This window comes from Falco biarmicus, chromosome 5 (genome assembly GCF_023638135.1).
Source record: "Falco biarmicus isolate bFalBia1 chromosome 5, bFalBia1.pri, whole genome shotgun sequence".
Classification (NCBI taxonomy): Eukaryota; Metazoa; Chordata; class Aves; order Falconiformes; family Falconidae; genus Falco; species Falco biarmicus.
This window is the reverse complement of record NC_079292.1, coordinates 85,721,132-85,733,783: the sequence shown is the minus strand read 5'-3', so window position 1 is coordinate 85,733,783 and position 12,652 is coordinate 85,721,132. Positions and strand designations below refer to the sequence as shown.

General features: G+C 43.4%; 1 long non-coding RNA gene across 1 annotated transcript in view; it reads right to left on the bottom strand.

Annotated features, from left to right (window-relative positions):
* Nucleotides 1-12,652, bottom strand: part of LOC130149414 (uncharacterized) — a 132,899-nt gene that overhangs the window by 96,804 nt on the left and 23,443 nt on the right. The gene's annotated exons all lie outside the window — the stretch shown is intronic.

Genomic DNA, 12,652 nt, shown 5'->3' with positions numbered 1-12,652 from the left:
CCAATGCCGTAGCATTCTATGGAATGGAAAAACTGCATGAACGGGAATCCTATCTTTTGTGGCTAAGGACAGGAAAGGCAGAAATACACAGATGAGGTGATGAGAGGCCCGCTAGTAGCAGCAACAGAAAAAAAATGCATTTTTAAAAATGAATCATACATTCCAGGGTTCAAAATATGCAGTGTCTTAAGACTGGTTGCTTTTAACAGGGCATTAGAGACATTTATAGGCCATGCATTTTAGAATTACAACGATAGAACTTGTGTGGTATCCTTATGAAGTTTTCCAAGGTAATACACAGGAATGCAGGATCATCCAAATGTTTATGTACTTTCCCCCTCTTCTGCATAATCTGTTGCTTCATTGACTAGAAGAGCTGATAAGAGATAACCCCACTTTCAAGAACAGCAGGTCTGACTCCATGCCCTGTGCAGACAGAAGGGGAAGGGGAGCTGACATTCTTGAAGCCTATTCCCAATAGTCACAGATTAAGCCACTGAAGCTTCCTACACCTTTGTTTCCCTATTTGCAAACTGTGCCTAAGATAAAGACTGTCACGAGGCATAGGCACCATTTCAGAAGTGCCTTGCAGATGCCTGTGTATTGCTAAATGTCAGCTTTCAGTTCTAGGATCTCAAATAGGAAATAATAGATATAGACAACATTATCCTCTAAGATAGGCCACAATGTGTGAAACAGGAAAAAAAACCAGCATTGCCATAACAGCTCCTTTGTGAATGGCGCGACAGGGACTGAGGCTTGTGTTTATATGAGTCTGTACAGATCCACGTATAAACACTGGGCTGGGATGGGTCAGTGAATGTACTAAATGAAGGCACCATGGCATTGTCCTGCATTGTCCCACTTGATTCTAATAAAAACACTTAGCAATGCCTAGCCACATGTATTTCTGACCTGCTAGGTAGTGTGTTATTGCACTTGCTTCCTGGAATAACAGAAAGGGAACTTACCTTCTACAGAAATGAATCTGTGGCCAGAGATATTATGATTAAAGTAGGCTTATCACATAAACAGGGCTTCTAGTTATCGCTGCATCACACCTCACAGCTTCTGTTCAAACCACAGGCTGCCTTCTAGAGGCACCCAGTATTTAGCACAGGTGATGGAGAATTCCCCGGGTCTGAATGCATTCATTTTTTCCCCACATACACATGGAATGGGAAGGTTTTAATTACCATTTCCCCCCCTACAAGTGAGTTTAGCATGTGCTGGGTGCTGCGTATCCCTTAATCACACAATCCTCCGGCTGTAGAGTCAGCTAGAGAGGGGGATGAGGGAAGAGAGGTCTGTTTCGGATTAAGGGATTGTTCCAAAACTTTCTGTTCGATGCAAAAAACAAAACACCAAATGTTTGCACCGTGAAATGGCCAGAACCTTTCAAAAGGGACAGGATGGGAAGAACAGAGCAGATGAAAGGAACTTCTTGCTATGACCTGTTCAAGGATGGCAAATGGAGAACCTATGAATGGCCATTAGAGAGGGTGAGAATTAAGTTACAAGCTTGCCACAGGATAATAAAGGCTTCACCATTCCTCAGAATTATTACATTTTTCAAACATAAGGTTTTCATTAATCTTTTTTTAAGTAAAGAAAAAAAAGTATCAGTTCCAAAGTAAAAAAATCCCGCATAATTCAACACTTTCCAAAATATTAAAGTCTGAAAAAGTATGAGGAAAATATGATTTGTGGCTTTCTAGACAGCTAAAGATTAAGGAAGGAGGTTACTGGCTTTTCTATGACTCTGTATCACTCTCTTCCCCTCTCATTCCTCACAGATTTATAAATCTTGGAAGCTTGCTGTATAGCAGGCTCATCAAATGGGGAAGTCATCAGTAACTTCTCAGTAAGTCTTCCATTTTAATAGGCCTCTGATTAAGGGAAGGATAATTTAATGTGCTCTAAAATAACACCACCAGTATCATTTACATACTATGTTTATTTGCGGGCTATTTTCCCATGAAACGTAAATGGAAGTAGTTTTTTGTCGATATGAAAAGCAGAGGGATGTTTGTATATCATGAAGGATCACACCAAGACCTGAAGCTGAGGTAGGGCTGCGAGTGACCATCCAACTTCAGTACTGACTGGGAACAGGTTACTGCTTCAGTGGACAAGTTTATTTTTCATGTAGAATAAACCAACAGCTCAGATCCTATGGGTCAAATGCTCCTCTCTTAGCTGTTGGTCTGATCGTCACTGCTGAGAAATGCAAACGTCTCTTTCCCTTGCAAAACCATGGGATGTTCAATTCAGTGGAATAAAATCAGGCAAAAGCAGGAGGTTTGAGTGCGTTTGAGGCATCCATACATGTCACTAGATGGCGTTGCGAAACAGTTATGGTATAGATTGGGGGCAAGCCACCAGGCTGCGCAGGTTGGACAATAGGCTGCTGTGTTACCGTGGGATGCCCCCGAGAGCGGTCAGTAAAGCCGCCTTGGGTACCAGCTCCCAGCCCTTTCAAGCTTGCTTAACTCACGTGTGAATAGGCTGAAAGAATCAACTCGTGGAAATCGTCAGCTTGCTTTCCCTACAACAGCCCTCCACGCTGCTCCTGCGAGCGTAGCTAATCCACTGAAACCGGGGACGAGCTGTTTCCATACTGGATACGGCCCTAACTTGGAAAATCTGTCAGGCACGTTTCTCATGTCAAGCAGACGTCTCGTTTGCTGCCTTCCCTTAAAGCCTGGGATGGAGCTGATTTTCTAAAAATGATACAGGGAGGTGCTATGTCTATTAATATTTAACCTTAACAGTTTAAAAAATAAAAGCTAGGAGCTAGCTTGCCGTGCTGCTGGGAGCTCTGGGAATCAAGCTGGTCTCCTGTCACCCACTTCACCTGGACCAGGGCTGTCAGCTGAGTTTCGCTCTGAATCTCAGCTCCGCTCGGCTTGCCCCCCCAGTCTGCCCTCACTGATGGTTGTGTGGCTACAGCTGGTGGATACGAGAGGCAAGAGTGATCGGCCGTGCCTTTACAGTTTAACTAACAAGTTTGCTGATGATGTGTGAGCCCAGAAGAGCCCAGCTCCCCTGCAAGCGCTGCACCTGTTCTGCCGGGCCAGCAGGCTCATGTTTACACAGGGTCAAGTCACACCTGAAACTTGAGTGGGCACCGCCTGTTTTCCTTCTTCTTTCTGCGCGGGATGTGTGTGTGTATCCAGGACTGGAATAGCAGAACGAGACGGAGCCGATGCAAAAGGCTAATACAGTCCTTTAGGACTTATTCCCCTGCCAACAAGATATCCTCCAGTGCTCTGCCCAGCTCAGACTTAAGTGACTCATGCACCATGAGCTCTTGCTATCTCCCTTGGGAAGTTACTTGCAAAGTTTTAATACATCTCCTCCTCAGCCTCAAAAGCCTCACCCTAAAGTTGCCTTTGTCCAGTGATCCCATCACCCTAGACTTCTCGGTAAAAAATCGCCTTCTTTCTGATTCTCTATATCACAGCCCAGTGGCTTGTCATTTTCCCAAGCTTAACATATCTACTCCTTTCACTGTCCCCTCATCAGTCAGTCTCTCAGTCCCTCAATCACTTGTGTTGTTCTTCTCAAAGAGAATTAAATCTCTCCCTCTATAAATAGTTCTGGTTGGTGTTCCAGTCTGCTGCTGATCTTTCCATTACCAAAACTTCTTGAAATTTTATAGCCCACCGTCTGCTGTGCATGATGGCATGCAGATGTTAGTCATACAGATGTCAGACATTTTTGGCTACCAGTACAGCACTAAAGAAATATTTCTCTAACACAAAAACTTGAGATCTTGCCTTAAATGAACTAAGTAATGAAAGGTTAGTTCTGTACTGAGTCCCCTTTGCTTCTTGCTGTTGATGAATAAAATCACATTTTGCCACTCACATTCAGGGGGGAAATGCTCATTCTCCTCCTTCACAATGTTCCTTATAAATCCCTAAAACCACCTCTTTGCTAATGTGCCCCATACCGCTGCCACTGATTTAAATGACAGAACTTTGGCCACCACTGGTGGGCTACCACAATGGCCTGGTGCTCTTGCCTCCATTCTCTTGTTGTCCCTTCAGCTCTTGCATCCATCCGCGCACCTATTGTCTCCCACAGAGATTACAACCCCCCTGAAGAAGAGATTTTCTTGCCGTCCCAGATTTTCAATTGCAGGTACAATAGCATCCTGGCCACAGCCACACTACTAACGGCCACCATGGATGAAATCATAAACCCCTACCCCTTAAATGAATTCTTAGCAGTTAATAAGAAGAAGGTTTTATCAGATGTAATAGTGTATTTCCAAGGCTGAGATTAAGGACAAATAGTCTCAGAGTGTTGGTCACAGTTTTAGCACCAAACAACTATTACCAATAGATATTTGCGGGTAGTTTTCAAGGGGGGGGGGGGGGGGGGGGCAGGCATTACTGGAGGTGTGAAACCAGTATGTTTCCGTAGAGAGTTTTTGAGAAATGGTGTTGTTAGTCAATAACAGAACTGGGTTGCTTTCTCTGTTTGTTTTTGGTTGTTTTTTTTTTCCCCTCTGGAAGGGGTAGCAGCTATAATACTAGTAACACAAATGAAAATCAGAGAATAGAGTCTGTGGAAAAAGAACGAAATGGAATGGGTATCTGATCATCTTTGTATCCTGCACAGATGTAATGGATCCCAAATGGCTTCAGAGCACATGGATATGTGGCCTCCTGCTTCTAGAGATTAGAAAACCACTCGCTATAGGAGGTGAAGTGAATGGCTGCTTTGTAAGCATCTGTGTCACATGGCCATTTAACATCAGCTGCCTCTGTAGAAAGGTCACTAAAGAGAACTAGAGATCCAAATACGGTGTCATTTCCAGCAGCAGAAGATGTGTTGTGCCCTATACTGTCACAGCTGGAGGTGGCATCAGCATAAATTAGACTTCTTTACTCCAAAAATGCGGATTTTTAAGATATCTGCAAGAAATAAGATATTTAAATCCTGTTTTACCCATGCCTACGTCACTGTACATAGTACTTAAGACGACAATCTCTTCTTGGTAGATAGCAGATTTCAGTTCCTTGCTCTCTGTTTTGAGTGCATGGACACACATATACACCCACAAAATTTTGTATTTGACTAGATGATGTCTTCTGTATCTTGATTCTCCCAGCACTGACACATATGAGTAAAGCGGCTTTAATAACATTTCTGGTCATTTGTGTGTTAAATTTCCATTGCTACTGGAAAAAATCCCAGGCCATCTCCCCTCAGTGGAAGCAGGAGCTTGCTATAGTAATTATGGAAAAAATAACAACATCCAGACATGAAAACTTGGACCAATTATTTCACCTGGGATCTCTTTCACAACATATTTGCTTTCTCATTTCTTTCTCTCTCCTCTTTAAGTTTTGGAAGGCTGTGATCTCCCTTAAGTTTTCAGCTTAATTGTATCCTATAAATATGAGTAAAATGCAGGAGTCTTCACTGAAGTCAGGAACTTTGCCATTGATTTCAAGGCAGCTGGGTTCATATATCAGGAACACATGTGGATTTACGTACAAGGCCGCCTTTAACATGAAAATAAGAAAGCAAAACCAGCAATGGAAACATCAGTCCTTACTGTGTATTTCTCTGAAGCAATCTGTTACACAGATTTCCCTCCATTTTTTGTTGGTTTTGGAGATCATGAATTGTCAGGGAGAATTTATCACTGATATAATTCTCTAAGGTGAGGTGACAGAGAAATAAATGCACTTATTTTGGTCTTCCAGGTCTGCTCAGTGCACACCTCCTGCCACTGCTTCTCTTGTGACTCAGTCCATTTATTGGACAGAAATGTTGAGGACATTGGACCGCTTTATCCCACGTATTTAGACAGAAGCTGCCTGGACTGGGAAGTCGTTCTCTAGTCGTACAGTATGTAGAGAAGTACCAAACTCAATGGCAAGAACTTACTGCACTATAGTAATACTAGTGCTTCTAGTACATGGGCACTGAAGTGCTCCATAAGTAGCCTGCAGCAATGATCTATTAGAAAAGGGCAGTGACTGTCTCTGAATGCTTAAAAACAGGAATATACATGGTCTCTGTATATTGTAAGGGAAGCACATCCAAAAAAATAAACCTTGAAATGCTATCTAATATATAATATCAGATGTGTCATTTCAGATGTGAGCCTCTACAGGGGTATAATCCAAGAACAGCAGCAATATATTAATAAAACATGCTTCGACCACATTTTTTCTGGCAGATAGTATTTTTGCACTGTAGCCCAAAATATATAATGAAATCCAGATCTCGCTAGTTGCTGGAATGTCCTTTGTCAATAACTGTGAAAAATGTCTCTCACCCTGCAGTGCAAAACTGAGCAGTGGAATTTATGTGCATAAGTTCTTCCGTCCTTAAAAAGTATTTTTTATCCTGAATGAAAATACTGACACTGATTGTGCATGGCAGAGACCACTCCCTACCTCTGCTGTATATCCTAATCCCTTCTGCACCAATTTTGTTTATGTGAATTTATTGCCTGTGAAGTAGACTACCTTAGCAACCTCAAACCCCCAGATTTTCTATTTCTGTTTGATTAAAATTAGTACCAGTATTACTGAACAGGAAAGAAACGCATACATACATTTCCTCAACCCGAGACACTGTATCAGGGACCAGGATCTTTTTTTATTCTTTGCTTTTTCTGCTAGGGAAACTATTAGGATGCAACTGCATTGTTAGTTTTTGGCCTGGTGGAAACCTATCCACCTGGGGGGATACTTGGGGTTTGGTTCCAACCTGAGCTGAGATTAGATCACAGCCCTTAAAAAATAAACAAAACAAAAAACCCCACCCAGTTCCCAAACCTTTTGGACCAACGTCATGGCTCAAGACTTCTCATACCATTCTGCACCCTCTTCATATGCTTTTAGTTGAAATCACCAGAGTAGTCAGCATCGTTCCATTGGCAGCTGCTGACCCCTCGCCATCATCTCATGAATTATGGTTTGAGAAGTAGCTGCCTACATGGTTCTGTGCATACTTCTGCTTCCAGAAGCAGCTCAGCAGGTTCTGCCCCAACACAGCCACAGAAGGGAAACAGAATCCTGCAAGGCAATAGGAAGAAGCGTATTTGCCAGCCAAACAGCATATTCAGAAGGTCAGCAAAGCAAAAGAAACCCCTTAAAGGAGGCTGTGGATCTTCACCCCACTCTAAATGATTCCATAGCTTCTGACTCGATTTTCTAAATACTCAAGTTTAAAGAGATACTTGCCCATTTCCCCCCTGTCTCCCAGTGTGCTTCTGCAAGGTTTGGGTAATAGATGCTGGTGCTGAAAACTAGTTCACGGAAAGAACTTCGGAGCCCTGGACTTCCAAATACTTGTACTCCTTTCCCCTATTTTTATGACCCCACCTGCAGACCCCTGGCCTGTGGAGCACTTGACAGCCAGAACACCCACCGCAATGGGTGCCCCCGCCTCTGCCACCCACCAAGGAAAGATTCCAAAAACGCCTGCAGAGAAGATCTAGTTCAGCCCAAAGGAGATGAGGGAGAGCCACAGGCTGCCACTGAGCGAGACACGGGAGTGCTGATTCACATGAAGCAAAGAGAAGAGAGTGGCTCCACTGAACATTAAACACCGTAATGCATTTGATAGCATATAAATAAAGACCAGAGCCAGGAATGTCTGCAAGTGAGCACAAACAGCCTGACAAGGAGCGGTAAGTTATCTGCACATGATAATATTCCCAGCTGTCACTTTCAGGCTCAAACAGTCTTCAGCCTGACCTGAAGCAAAGGGACATAAACATGACATTCTCATTCTACTTCAGTCTTCTCCCGTGCCCACCTTGCCTTGCCTTGCCTCCCTAGAGCCGTACAAGCACAACGGGAGGTGGAACTTCAATATACACTGAAGTGCTTTTCTGACTTCGAACCATCAGAGGATTTGAACCTCCTCCATTGACGAGTAATGAACATTAGGACAAGAATGTGCGCAGCCGTGTAACTATATCAAACTCCAAAGCATTCTGACACGTAACCACTGAGAGTAATCACTGAGCACAGCCCTGTTTTGGAAGGCTTTTCTATTGCTGAACTGTAGCACAGTATGTTTTTTAAAGATGACCCTCCTCCATGCCTACCCCTCCAATTTCATAATCAAAACAAGTCTTTAAAAACAAAAAAGAACAAATAAAAAAAAACAACAACAAACACAAACCAAAACCAAACCAAACAATTCTTTCATTTAAATTACAGGGTGCAAGAAAAGGATTTGTAAGCCAGAATATTTTAGGACAGATAATGAGACCCACAAATATGTAAGGAACAACCCCCTCTGAATCAGTGGGCTCTATTTTCTGGCAGAATCTCATTGAAGTTCCTCTACCGGTGCAGAGGAGAAATGAGTCTTTCCCGGTAAGTGAATGAGGTGATTGTACTGCAGGACAATTTCTACTTGATCTTCTTCCAAGTGTGCAGAGCCGTAAGTGGTTGCATTTGGACAAAACAGTTGTCGAAGAGATCAGACCTGGGTCTGAGATCAGAGAACACTAAGAATCCAAGTCCTAGTATTTGTGCAAAGAGCAAAATTGCATAAGCACCAGCTTCCATCCTGCTTAAATCTGCTTTGTACCACAGACTGGGGCCACCAGGGCCAGGAGAGAATTCCCACTGTGTTCAGAAGGGCTCAACGTGGGCTGGCAGTGCCCCAGACAAAGGAAGGGAGAAGGACAAGGAAAGTGCATCGGAGAAAGGAGGTGGTGTGGATCACTGTTCAGACCCATGCCAGCATAAAGCCTTCTGGTGCAGAGGTGCAAAAGCGAGATGAGAATCCAAGCCCTTGCAGCTGGTGAGTTCATTGCCGTGGCCAAACTCATTTAGCCGTGCAGGCATGTGATTTGGGAGGGGTAACTGACAGCGCTTCATGGGACATCTTGAACATTAGCATCGTGAGATGCCAGGAGTACAGCTTCCCTCTGGGGTTATGCTGATGTGAGGAGAGGGATGTTGGCCCCACTCATTGATGACTGGAGCTAACGAAGTCTCCTTTTCCTAATCATCTCAAGAACTATTTCTGTGACTGCCTGCCTGTAACTACCCCAAGATTATTTCTGTAGTTTTCTGCATGCTACACCTCAGCAGCTGTATCATCGAGAAACCATTTGCAGTGCATGGCAATGGCTTTCTCACTCCCACCAGCTTGTGACTCGGGAGCACCGTTTGCAAGGCCGGCAGATGGCCATCCCTGTATTCACTCGCTCTCAGGGATAACACTTTCGCCTTAGTGTACATAACATCGGTTGCATCAGTCAGTTTGGGGTAGAACTTGTGTCAGTCCTGGCCAGATGATGTTTTGTTCTCTCTGGCCGATGTTTCCATCCCAGATGTCAACCAGATGTTGAACACGGAATGGGTCGATGCGAAAGCCTTCTTCTCACCAGGAAGCTCTGTAAACCAGACAAGGTGAGGTGCTAAACTCAAGGTCAGCGCAAGCACGGGCCAATGATAGCACCCAGACATCAGAATTCCACTGCATCTCAAATATAGCCTGAACCTTTGGGGCTGCAACCCTGTCAGTACCTAGCAAGCTTAGCCTCAGGTTAAAACATTTAATTTTAACATTTTTAATCTTTATTTTTAAAGCCTGAAGTGTCACTTTGCGTCACCAGTTTCTAAGCAACGTTGCTGGGGACTCTACAGAAAAATGGATTTTTAAAAAGTGAAGACCCAAATGAGGCCAACCTATTTATCAAAAGCGCCTTTCTATTTTGGGAGCTTGATCTGACTAACCAGGCACTGCTCTTTTTATTACGGGTCACTGCTTTTGCAAGCCTCCCTGTACTGACTCCTTTTCCTGCTTACATACAGGGGGCTGCAGCGCAGTTCCCCTGTTTACACTATTAGTTGTTATTTCTCCAGCTGCTGGCTGGGTTGTGACCCCAGTCAGATCACTAATAATAGCCTCCTCCCCTCTCAGGAAAGCCAGGAGCCAGCGGGGTTCAAGGAACCTGTCCCTTCTTAGAGCATCAACCATGTCTGGCTTCACAGGATTCAGGCTCTGATGCTCTCGGCTCTAATAACCCCCCACCAGCATCAGCAGGGGAACCTACACCTGCTTATCTGGCTCCCAGCTCCCCAGCACTGGACAAAGCAGCTGATGCCAGTTTTCCCAAGCCCCTTGACTCCTTTCACCTTCCTTGTAAGCCGTTTCTCCCACATTCTCTGGAGGATTGCCTGGAAGTCTGTGTAAAAGGAAAGCTCTTCCCACTCACTTCTCTGGCTGCCTCCTTCCTGCTATCTTATTTCTACAGGCTTTGCAGGACTGAGAAAGGATCCCAGTTCAGGAGGTAGTTGGCTTTCCCACTAATTCCTTAGCAGCTGAAATAGTGTAGTTGTATGCTCACCCCTGGACACGCTTGGTGTATGTATACATTTAAGTCTGATACCTAAAGCAGAATATAGAAAGACTTAAGAGTACTGTCATCCTGAAACAGTTATATATTTTCCCTTTGTGGGCATAGCATTAACTTTCAGTTCCTTATTAAAAGCGTTCTGAGGGCTACAGGGTTTGTACATTGCATTCCACCTTCCCCAAATCGCTCATGTCAGTTCAGTGGGCTAAAGAATTCATTTCCATAAGCCTCCACAGAGGCACTCCTCAGGGGTGGGTGCTGTTTTGGTCTCAAATTTCCCATGTAGATGTGTCCATAGGGATCTCATTCCATCCTTTTGCCATGACTTCCAGTCCAGCCAAGAAGGTCTCTTAGAGCCTTGATTTGAAGACTAAGCAACAGAAAACCACCACATTCTTGAGGAAATTATCCCAGGGGTTGACTGAGACCACTATTAAAAATTTCAAGCAATTGCAATTACTTCAAGTCTCCATTTGTCAAGTTTTAATTCCTAATCATTCGTTATCCTTCTGCCTTCCTCTACCGGATTAAAAAGCAATTTATTTTCGGAAGTGTTTCCTGTGTATGCATGAGAAGATCATGGCCAACATGTGGCTGTGCCTTCCACATAGTTCTTTCCTCACCTCCGTTTCAACAGGATCCCATCCAGACACCTGGTCACTTTTTGAACCCTTTGCAGTCCTTTTGAAAAGCCTCGTGTGCATGGCAGTAACCACCTTACTGACATTACACATGGTTTCCCAACTTCTTACTGGGATGCTGTCAGACCTTCTCCTTGCTGCAATATCACATTAAAAACTTATTTCTAGTGATTTATATACTGTGACCTGTAAGTTCCCTATAGAACAGCTGCCTCCTAGATATTGGTCCTTCCCTTATGCATGTTTCATGCATTTATTATTTTTTTTTTGCTTCTTGCTGTATGGCCCTTTAAAATATATGTTCACTTTACCAGGAGTCCCATGTTGGCCCGTATAAATTATTTACTTTCCAAGAAATTCTGATGCCAAATATTTCCAGCACTCATTTCAAGCTTATTCCTCACCTCAAATAAAGATACTAACAAACATCAGCCTTGAGAATAACCCCTGCGGCTCCCTTGCACGCTAGACCCTCCGTACAGCTGCCTTACAATCCATCATCTTCACTGATCTGCCACCCTTTGATATGTTTAAGACGGATTCTGTAGCATGCTAGTTTTTTAATCAGGTTGGGAGAGCAAAGCAAAGTCCTCACAGAAATTCTTTAGCTTATCTGTAATTGGATGGGATAGGCAGGAGAACAAATACGGAAATCTGTTCCTTTGCTGTCATGTGCTGAGTGTGTTTTCCTTGGCTTCATTCATGCAGATAAGTGATGTTTTGCCTCTGTGGTTTCAAATTATCACAAAACCCAAGAAAATGGAGGTAATTTAGCTTTTTGTTGGTTGTTTGTTGGTTGTGGGTTTTTTGGGGTTTTGGGTTTTTTTTAAGTAATTTACCCCAAATTAAATACTTGGCTTCAGCTTTGTAGGCTCACTTCTTTTTTGAACTTTGTAATAAAGCTGGAGGAAACATTGAAATGAAAACCTCAATTTGAATTATAGTTTCTTTAAAATGTCACAGTGAAACAGTGTAATGTTTAGAGACTTTTTTTTTCTTCTCAAGATTAATAAACTAGCAGACCGGCCACTAATTTAAGTGGAAAATGTTACCCACCCTTGCTCCGCAGAACTCCAGTTTTGTGATCCTTGTGAGGTACAGTCCTCCTACCTCCCAGCGGATGCAGGATGTGATATTCTGGGAGAAGCTGAGCATTTTTGCACTCACGTTCATGTGAGCACAGGCATTCAGCATCCTCCCCTACCTCCAGGGCAAACCACCAGCCACAGAATTGCAAACTGCGGACACATATTAACAAAACCACTATTAATGTTTATCAGTGCATTGGACAACTTAAAGTAAAAATGAAGCAAATGAGGAAAGAGAGAAAGAAAAGAAAGCTTTTTATCCTTGAAACATTAACTTCAAGGGAAATAGAAAGTAAACCTCCCCTCCCCCCCAAGACAACTGAGGTCAAATCCAGTGTGTTATCACAGAAACGTAACAGCATCTTTGTAAATAAGTGAAATATTGGAAAATAGTAAGAGTAATATTAAGGTCTTGGATGTTTATGAGTGTTATCCATCACCTACAATGAAGTGGTGTTTTACACTGAAGGCGCATGACACACTGAAGGCGGTGTGAATTGGCTAAAGACCAGGTGCTGGCAGCATAGCTGTGCCCGTTTACATCAGCTCAATAGAATGGTGTC